The sequence below is a fragment of the Pelophylax lessonae genome (genome assembly GCF_965119305.1).
Source record: "Pelophylax lessonae genome assembly, chromosome: 4".
In the NCBI taxonomy this organism is placed as follows: domain Eukaryota; kingdom Metazoa; phylum Chordata; class Amphibia; order Anura; family Ranidae; genus Pelophylax; species Pelophylax lessonae.
This window is the reverse complement of record NC_138771.1, coordinates 50899082-50908703: the sequence shown is the minus strand read 5'-3', so window position 1 is coordinate 50908703 and position 9622 is coordinate 50899082. Positions and strand designations below refer to the sequence as shown.

General features: G+C 40.9%; 1 protein-coding gene across 3 annotated transcripts in view; it reads right to left on the bottom strand.

Moving 5' to 3' along the window:
* Positions 1 to 4286, bottom strand: part of ACAN (aggrecan) — a 186094-nt gene extending 181808 nt beyond the window's left edge. For 2 of the 3 annotated variants that reach the window (XM_082256049.1, XM_082256050.1), the window contains exon 1: positions 3858 to 4285. The gene's annotated coding sequence lies outside the window, so the exon portion shown is untranslated. Of the gene's footprint in view, positions 1 to 3857 lie in introns of all 3 variants that reach the window. The other variant, XM_082256051.1, reaches the window with a different exon arrangement.
* Positions 4287 to 9622: the final 5336 nt, after the last annotated feature.

Here is a 9622-nt window from a genome sequence, read left to right as displayed (position 1 = left end):
TTTGAGTAAAGATTCCCAACCCCTTTAGTAGATCAGCCCAACTGTCTAATAACTCCCATTTCACTCATGTATGCTATATGACTTTATGAATAATATTTATCTCTAAACAAGCCTGTTACTCGGTTATTATATCACACAGATATATTTGAATTCAAATTTAAGTCAAGTTTCACCCCTGTGGCTAAATGGCTATACATATAATGATCTCTCCCCATTTCTAAAACACTGGGGTTGATTTAATAAAACTAGAGAGTGCAAAATCTGGTGCAGCTGTGCATAGAAACCAATCAGCTTCCAGGTTTTATTGTCAAAGCTTAACTAAACAAGCTAAAGTTAGAAGCTGATTGGCTACCATGCACAGCTGCACCAGATTTTGCATTCTCTAGTTTTAGTAAATCAACCCCAGTCTTTTAAACATTGGTAGAGATCATTATATGTATATTCATTTAGCCACATGGGTGAAACTTGACTTAACAAGACAGCTGGGGAGTTCAGAATCTTCACTCCAAAGATTGCATGAATATTCACTTCTATTCTCCAACCATGTGAAAAGCAAAAGTTTTATTACTTTGAATACCCAATCATATGCTTTCTACATGACTGGTGAATAAAACCGAATATTCACACAATTTTTAAGTGAAGATGCTCAACACCTTTTGTAAATCAGCCCAGTTATCTGCCTTTAGTAACTCACATTTTACATGTGGCTATAGGACTAGTATGCATAACAATATCTTCTCATTTCCAATAATGCTATCATTATTACTAATAGATCAGTGTGATATAATACCTAATAACTAACAAATAACTCTAGGCTTATCTAGGGATAGAATTATTCATGAGGTCCTATAGCCAGTGGGTGAAATGTAAGTTATTAAAGACAGATGGGCTGATTAGCTAAAGGAGTGGAGAATCTTCATTAAAATTCACATAAAATCATGTGAATATTCACTTCAGTTATCACTGGAAAAGCATCGGATCGGGTGTTCTAAGGAATTTTCTTTTCACCTGATTGGATAACTGAAGTATGGTGTAAAAATGATTGACTCCTTTAGTAACTCAGCCCAACTGTCTAGTAACTTCTATTACACCTATGTGGTGATATGACTATAATAGTGCACATAACTATCCCTCATCATAGTAAATCAGCCTAATTCTTTACATGTTATATGAACATAATGGATATTTAGTTACCTTAGTTGCACCCCATAATGATCTCCATATTTCCATATTTATATTATGAAACACTTATTTAATGTATTCAGAGAGGATGCCCGTGAAATTGAACAGTTACGTGAGCTCTATGATGGACAACGCTACCTTAGTTTGATCCACCTAAATAGGTGGACCATGAAATGCTACTGTTCCTGGTAGAGGGATGAGGTCCAGCAGCTACACTTGTGGATTTTGGCTGTGAACTCCCACAGTACATCAAGATGCAATGGAGCTTACACATAGATTAATACATACAGAAGGCACATTTATACCATGACTGGCAATAGGGCTCCGACTTATTCACCGCTGGTCACTCATTTCCACTGACTCTGTATTGTGCTCAACACTGCACTTCACTATGTACTGCAGTCATGTACCAGTATGGGTATGGACTGCCACATTAGTGGTGCCCCATTGATAGTGTTGGGGGTAACTAGTTACAAAGTAACTGATTACAGTAACTACATTACTTTTTTTGGTAACAAAGTAAAGTAACTAGTTACAATACTAATATTGGTAACTACACTAATTTACTAGGCTATAGGAGGTAACTACACTACTTTACTAGGCTATAGGAACGCTCTTTCCTGCGTTACCCAAGCCGTGCAATACAATCATTAATTCGAAGAATAGAGAGAGATGAAGTTTATGACTTTTTGTTGCATTTTATGTTTTATTCAGTTTTTTCAGGTTTTGTTCTCATGTTTCCCAAAGCCTGTGTTTATACAATAAACTCTATGCAGAAAGAGTGTCATGTATCTTCTTCTACACGGTCAATTAAGAAAGAGGCAAGTAAAGTAATAAGTAGTGAAGTTACTTTTAAAATGCAGTAACTAGTAAAGTAATCTCGTTACAATTTACTAGCAACTAGTAACTAGTTACATTTTTTGAGTAACTACCCCAACACTGCCCATTGATTTCGAGGCAGTACATAATTAATTGGTTCACTCATACCGCTGACACTAACCAAGTCTACAATGAACTGCAGTTATGTACAAGTATAAGCATGGAGTGCCACAATGGTGGTCCCCCCTGGATCTCCAGACAGGACATACCGTTTAATTGGGCAAATGTTAATGGATGTTTGATGGGTTCACTCATACCATTGACACTGGCTGCCTCTACAATGAACTGCAGTCATATGCCAGTATGAGTATGGACTGCCACATTGGTGTCGGTGATGCCCCCTTGGTCTCCAGAATATGCATGCAGTTACATTGTGTAACCAGGACAATTATTAGTAGATGTTTAATGGATTTACTCATACCACTGGCACTGCTTGTCTACACAATAACCTGCAAAGACGTATAAGTATGTAAGTATGGGTATGGACTCTCACATTGGTGGTGCCCCCTTGCTATCCAGGCAGTACATAGAGTTAAACTGGTTAACCAGGGCAAATATTATTAGATGTTTAATGGGTTCATTTATACCATTGAGACTGGCTGTCTCTACAGTGAACTGCAGTCATATACCAGTATGGGTATGGACTGTCCCATTGGTGGTGCCCCCTTGATCTCCAGGCAGTACATACAGGTAAATTGGGTAACCAGGAAAAATGTTAGCTAATGTTTAAAGGATTCACTCAGACCACAGGCAGTACATACAGGTAAATTGGGTAACCAGGAAAAATGTTAGCTAATGTTTAAAGGGTTCACTCATACCATTGACTCTGGTTCTGGTGGCTCTACGCTTAATTCTAGCCATATACCAGTATAGGTATAGCCTGCCTCATTGGTGGTACCCCCTTGATTTACAGGTGTTACATTTAGGTAAATTGGATAACCAGAACAAATGTTAGTAGATGGTTTCACTAATACCAATGACACTAGATGTCTCTACAATGAACTAAAGCCAAGTACAAGTAAGGGTAATGATTTCCATGTTGGAGATGCTCCCTTGTTCCCCTGGCGTTACACACAGGTAAAATGGGTAACCAGGGCAAATGTTAGTACATGTTCACTCATACATACACCACATTCACACATAATATATATATATATATATATATATATATATATATATATATATATATATATATATATATATATATATATATATTGTCTAGGATCTAAAACTGGGGCACATACCAGTCTCAGTTCAAGCCTTTCCGTTTCTTAATCTCATACTCTCAGAACAGAGTCTTCCACATTATTTTAAAAAGACAAAAAATTTCCAGCATGTTGAAATATATTCTTGGCTGAACCTACAGATTGTTCAATATTTCACTGCACTCATTATTGCACCACACAGCTATCCTAAGTAATGAATGGATCTACTGCTAGAGTTTGGCCAGCAGACTCCATCAATGAGTCATTCCCAGGAATGAATGAATTTTATTCATTCGCATCACTGTATTCACTTCATTGAACCAGCTAATACTTAATACTGCTTAAAATCAATATTTTACTGTTGAATGAATTAGAAAACAGCATCATTTTTCCCTATACCCAGTGCAAATATTCCAATACGCTAGAAAGATTTCCCTGGCAATATGACTACAATATCGCTTTGTATAACTTTTTTTTTTCTATTAAAATTTAAATAAAATTTTTTAACCAGTAAAATTTTAAATGTTATCATATAAACTGTCGGCACTGTATAAATATCTGTAATAGATAAATAAATAAATGTGACATTACCTTTAAAAGTTCAGTGCAGTTTTTGAATATTCTATGTCCCATACACCTGGCATAAAACTTTTAGGTTTTGATATTTTTTTTTTTTCTCACTGTCTTCGTTGGTCTCTTGTTTCACAGATGGGAGAAAAAAAAAATGTAATGATGGTTTTCTTAATGATGTTATCTTCACCGGCCTCCAGATGTTTCCAGCCTTCCACCTTTAAAATGCAAAAATCCCCCTTTTTATGGTGTAGAGTGTCAGGCTCCTTGCAGGCAGCAGCAGGAGAAGTAGCAAGGCTGTAGTATAAGTATTGTGAGTGTGAAGGAAAGAATTTTTTTTCACAATCAGACCAAGTTTAGCAGCCTCTGACTTTCAGACTCCTCCTGTCAATTTTTTTTTTTTTCCGGATAACTCCTGGAAATGCCTGCTGATTACTAAGTATGCTGGACCCTCCTGCAAAGGTAGGTGAAAGTCCAGGGGGGGACTGTGTGGAGGCTGCGAGGTGGAGGAGAAGTAGGTGGATTTTAGGGCAGTGGGAATGAGCTCCTGCCCCCTGGTGTGTCCCATCATTAAGTTGCGTATATATAAATATATATATAAGGGGGTCTCAGCCAGGAGTAGAGGCATACTGCTGCTGGACTTGGAGAAGAACACAATAGTTATAGAAGACATAAAGACCAGAGATGTTTAAATCAAGATTTTGGATGAGACTGCTACCCAAGTGTTGGGGTACTACAGATTCCAGCATGGCTGGGTCTTGAACACAATCTAGAGATATGTTGTTCCATATTATCAGGAACATTATGGCTTTATTTAATAAAGCAAAGGGCAGTGCCTATAGCAATCGATTTATTGCCCTAACCGCTGTTTTATGGTTGCTATTGGTTATTGTTTTTCACACTTAAACATTTTAAATTCACTTTACAATATACTTTAGTCAAAATGATTAAATTATTTCTTATCCTGGAAGTTACCAGTACCTTAGAGCGCAATGCCTTAGCCTGACCATACACAATACAATCTGATCATACAATCTCCTTGAGGGTGGAAATCACACTGGTAGGCTTGGTTAACTTCCTTTGGTCGGGATCATTTGCATATAGTGTGAGCCTAGGTATAGTTCACATTTGTGCAGGGTGAGTGCTCTGAAATTGGCCCAGGCACGGTTCATGTCCTTGGTCCAGTTAGCTTGTGTTGTGCACTCACACAGGGCACAGATGAATTGAGCCACGCTTGAGTTTATCCCCCCCCCAACCCAATCCCCCACCGGTCTGCACTATAAGCAAGTGTTCCCGGGCACACTTCATCATCTCTGCCAACCAGACCACAGGGATCCCTGCTTCAGTGCTTGGTCATCTATGGAAAGTTCTGTGCTCAGGCATGGCTTGCACTCACACTAAAGTGAAGCAGACCACAAAAAAAAAAAAAAAAAATGTGCCTGGGACCAGCTTTTCCAAGTGGTCCTGGGCACGGTCCTCTTAACCATTTCTGGGTGTGGTTCAGAGCACTCACTATACACAAATGAATTGGACCAAGGGGGTGAAATGTGCCCAGGCTTGGTTAAATCTGCCAGTGTGAGTGCACACTTAGTGCTCCAAACTGAGCCTGGGCATGGTCCCCTCTGTGATCTGGTTTGTTTGAATAGGGTAATTGGTCCAAACTGAAACTGGGCACAGTTCACCCCCATTGTCTGGTTCTTTTGGGTAATGTGAGTTTTTCAAACTGAGGCCCAAGCATGGTTCAGAACCTTGGTCCGGTTCATTTGTGTAGTGCACTCACACTGGGCAAAGGTAAATTGAACCACACCTGAGTTTATCCCCCCCCCCACCCAATCCCCCATGGTCTGCAATCACACTTTGCTATAAGCATGTGTTCCAGGGCACACTTCATCACCTCTGCCAACCAGACCACAGGGATCCCTGTTTCAGTGCTTGTTCATCTATAGAGAGTTCTGTGCTCAGGCATGGCTTGCACTCACATATAAGTGAACCAGACCACAAAAAAACATGCCTGGGACCACCTCTTCCAAGTGGTCCTGGGCATGGTGTTCTTAATCATTCTTGGGCATGATCCAGAGCACTTACACTGCACAAATGAACTTGACCAAGGGGATGAACTATGCCCAGGCTTGGTTAAAACTGCCAGTGTGAGTGCTCTCTGGTTGGTTCACTCCCTTGGTTTGGTTTGGTTTGGTTTGATTGAGTAGGGTGACTGCTTCAAACTGAAACTGGGCACAGTTCACCCCCTTGGTCTGGTTCTTTTGGGTAGTGTGAGTGGTCCAAACTGAGCCTAAGCATGGTTCACAACCTTGGTCTGGTTCGTTTGTGTAGTGTGAGTGGTCCCAACTATGGTTTATGACCCTGGTCTGGTTTGTTTGTATCATGTGAGTGCCCTTAAATGTTCCTAGCTTGGTTCACCCCCTTGGTCCGGTTTGTTTATGTAGTGTGAGTGCTTTGAACTATGGTTCCCGGCCTTGGTTTGGTTTGTTTGTGTCATGTGAGTGCTCTGAAATGTTCATGGGCATGGTTCACCCCCTTGGCCTGGTTCTTTTTGTGAGTGCTCCAAACTGAGCCCAGGCACAGTTCAAGACCTTGGTCCAGCTCATTTCCATAGTGTGAGTGGTTCAAACTAAACCTGGGCACAGTTCACGACCTTGGTCTGGTTTGTTTGTTTAATGTGAGTGCTCCAAACTGTGTCTGGGAACGGTTAAGTGTACCATGCATGGCACCACTTAGAAGTGTGGTCCTGGACATAATTCACTTGAGGCCCTTTATGGTTTGCTTCAGTGTGGGTGCATGTCGGGCCTGAGCACAGATCCCTCCCTAGAGCAATGAGCACAGAAGCAGGATCACTGTGGTCTGGTTGTAAGAGGTGATGATGTAAGTGAGCCCAAAAACATTTTCCTATAACTCAGTATGTGTGCAGACCAGTGGGGGAAAGGTGAGGGGGCACTCGAACTTGGGCACAGTTCAATTCAACCGAGCTCAGTGTAAATGCATCCTTAGATCTACCAACAAATATGAAGATTGGGTACAAACTGATTGGATAGCTTTGGTAGGTCCTTATATTACATAGTTTTGGTAAATCTAAAGCTGAATGCACGGTCAGATTATAATGTGTTTGGTGACCCCTATACAGGTTATAATAATGTACTCAATCCAACTAGTACAATTCTTAAGTACAACAGACATAGTTTGTCCCTGTTAGGGAGAGTCACCCTCTCTATTTGTCCCGGTGACCATTATCACTGAGAGTAAAAGTGAAAGAAAATCCAAAAGATTGGGTTATTACCAGAGTTGGAATAGATGTGAAATTTTCCATTGAGGGCAGTAGTTATAAGGAACAAACCAGGGGTTTCCTCATTTTGGAGGGATTTCCTCTAACTTTATGTTGTGGCTATGAGACAGGAAGTGAGTCCCAGTAGGAAGTGAGTTCCAGTAGGAAGTGAGTTCCAGTAGGAAGTGAGTCCCAGTAGGAAGTGAGTCCCAGTAGGAAGTGAGTCCCAGTAGGAAGTGAGTTCCAGTAGGAAGTGAGTTCCAGTAGGAAGTGAGTCCCAGTAGGAAGTGAGTCCCAGTAGGATGTGAGTTCCAGTAGGAAGTGAGTCCCAGTAGGAAGTGAGTTCCAGTAGGAAGTGAGTCCCAGTAGGAAGTGAGTTCCAGTATGAAGTGAGTCCCAGTAGGAAGTGAGTTCCAGTAGGAAGTGAGTTCCAGTAGGAAGTGAGTCCCAGTAGGAAGTGAGTTCCAGTAGGAAGTGAGTCCCAGTAGGAAGTGAGTTCCAGTAGGAAGTGAGTCCCAGTAGGAAGTGAGTCCCAGTAGGAAGTGAGTTCCAGTAGGAAGTGAGCCCCAGTAGGACACAGATAACAAAGAAACCTGACTGGGGCTATAACCTTCCCTTACCCTATGCAAAAAAAACGAAAAAACTGCCTTTAATTGTAGTTTAAATCTGGTGGCTGCAGTTGTTTTTTAGGCTTTTCTTCCTTGTTTTCACCTGGTGACCTGGCCAGTAACACACCTCCTATCTTAAGGTGGTCTCCACTCTGGATGGAGGAGCAACAGAGACACCCTTGGACCGAAGCATTGTCAATCTGGAGAGAGAGTTGTATTAGATGGACTGTCAGATTTAGATGTCCTTGACTACCAAATTAAAGCTAAACTTCAGCTCAACCTTTTTAAGCAATTACAGAAACAGTTTTTCCTTTTGGGATAACGGTTTTGCATGAATAAATAAAAACGAATTATTGTAAACACCCCTGTTAGACCCCATTCACACTACCGCCACTTGTCAGGCGACGGTCGCGGTCCATGCAGTGCTACGGGAACCGTTCTAATAGGAGCGACTCAAGTCGCTCCGACTTAGAAAAAGGTTCCTGTACTACTTCGGGGCGACATCGGAGTGACTTGCATAGACATTCATTATATGAAGTCCGTGCAATTCGCGCCAAAGTCGCGGTGCACCGAACTTCACAGGTCGCCCCCGAAGTCATGCCGCGTTAGTGTGAACCGGCACTTAGTGGTAAATAGTTGGATCTTGCCAGATCACCAAGTGAAAAAAAAGGAAAAAAAAAGTAAAATAATAAATTTGATGAAGCTACCACATCTAAGATTTGGTAAGATGCAATATAATAAATAGTTTGCTTTTGGGTTTAGATACACTTTTATGATATTCTAAAAAAAAGTCTATAAATACCTTATAAAAAAATTAATGCTGCATATTTTCTATACATGTGGATACACTCTCTCCCTATATATACAAATATATATATATATATATTTGCATACCACAAACCAGATGTATCTGTGCCTAAATTTGGCATTCCATGTCTTTCAGTGTTGGCTTGTCCTCCTCCCAGAGAAGTGGATTTGTAGGTGTAGAGGAAGAACAAGCGACATTCTGTTGGAACAAGGGATTGTGGTATACGCAAAGTATACATAAGCCAGTAAGCGTCCAAAACAAACTTTGAAAGCCAAAATACATGTCTTTGACTAATTCACTGTAAAAGTAGAAACAAAGTTGGAAGTCACGAAATTTGTTACATTCAGCCTATTGAAAGATGCAAAGACTTTCTATCAAAAATAATATTCAAAGTGCCTTCTTACTGCGGTTTGTTTCCATATTGGGGAAATTTCCCCTGAAATCTTGTCTATATGATGGGTGTCAGAAAGGACAGGAAATGAGGAGAAATATCTCCAAGGCTTGTTTTGCACCATAATGTTGTGTGGGAACGGTGCGTTCCATTCCGTTACCCAAATCGTGTTCAAAACCCCCGGCATTTGCTGCAGGTGCCAATACATTGTTAACCACTTGCCAACAACCCGCTGCAGATATACTGCGACAGGCTGGCTCAGCTGCACGAATCACCATACCGCATTAGCCAGCGGGGAAGCTGACTCAAGGGGGCTGGTGGTTGTGATTGCCGCCAGGCACCCGCAATCACTCCCTGTGGAAATACGGCGGTCTGCTGTTGTAAACACAGCAGACCGTTGTTCTTTCAGGAATCATCACAGGGCGCCTGTGACCCTCCTATTTAGGAACACAGGTCTCGGTGTTGATTCCACAAGCCCATCCCCCTCACAGTTATACAACACCTCCTAGGTATACACTTAACCCTTTGATTGCCCCTGAGTTAACCCCTTCCATGCCAGTGTCATGGTTACAGTAACAGTGCATATTTTTAGCACTGATTACTTAAGTAATGTCACAAAAGTTGGATTTTTAATATTTTTTTATTGGGAATGTTATATAGCAGAATGTGAAAAATATTGTTTTTTTTTTTTTCCGAATTGTA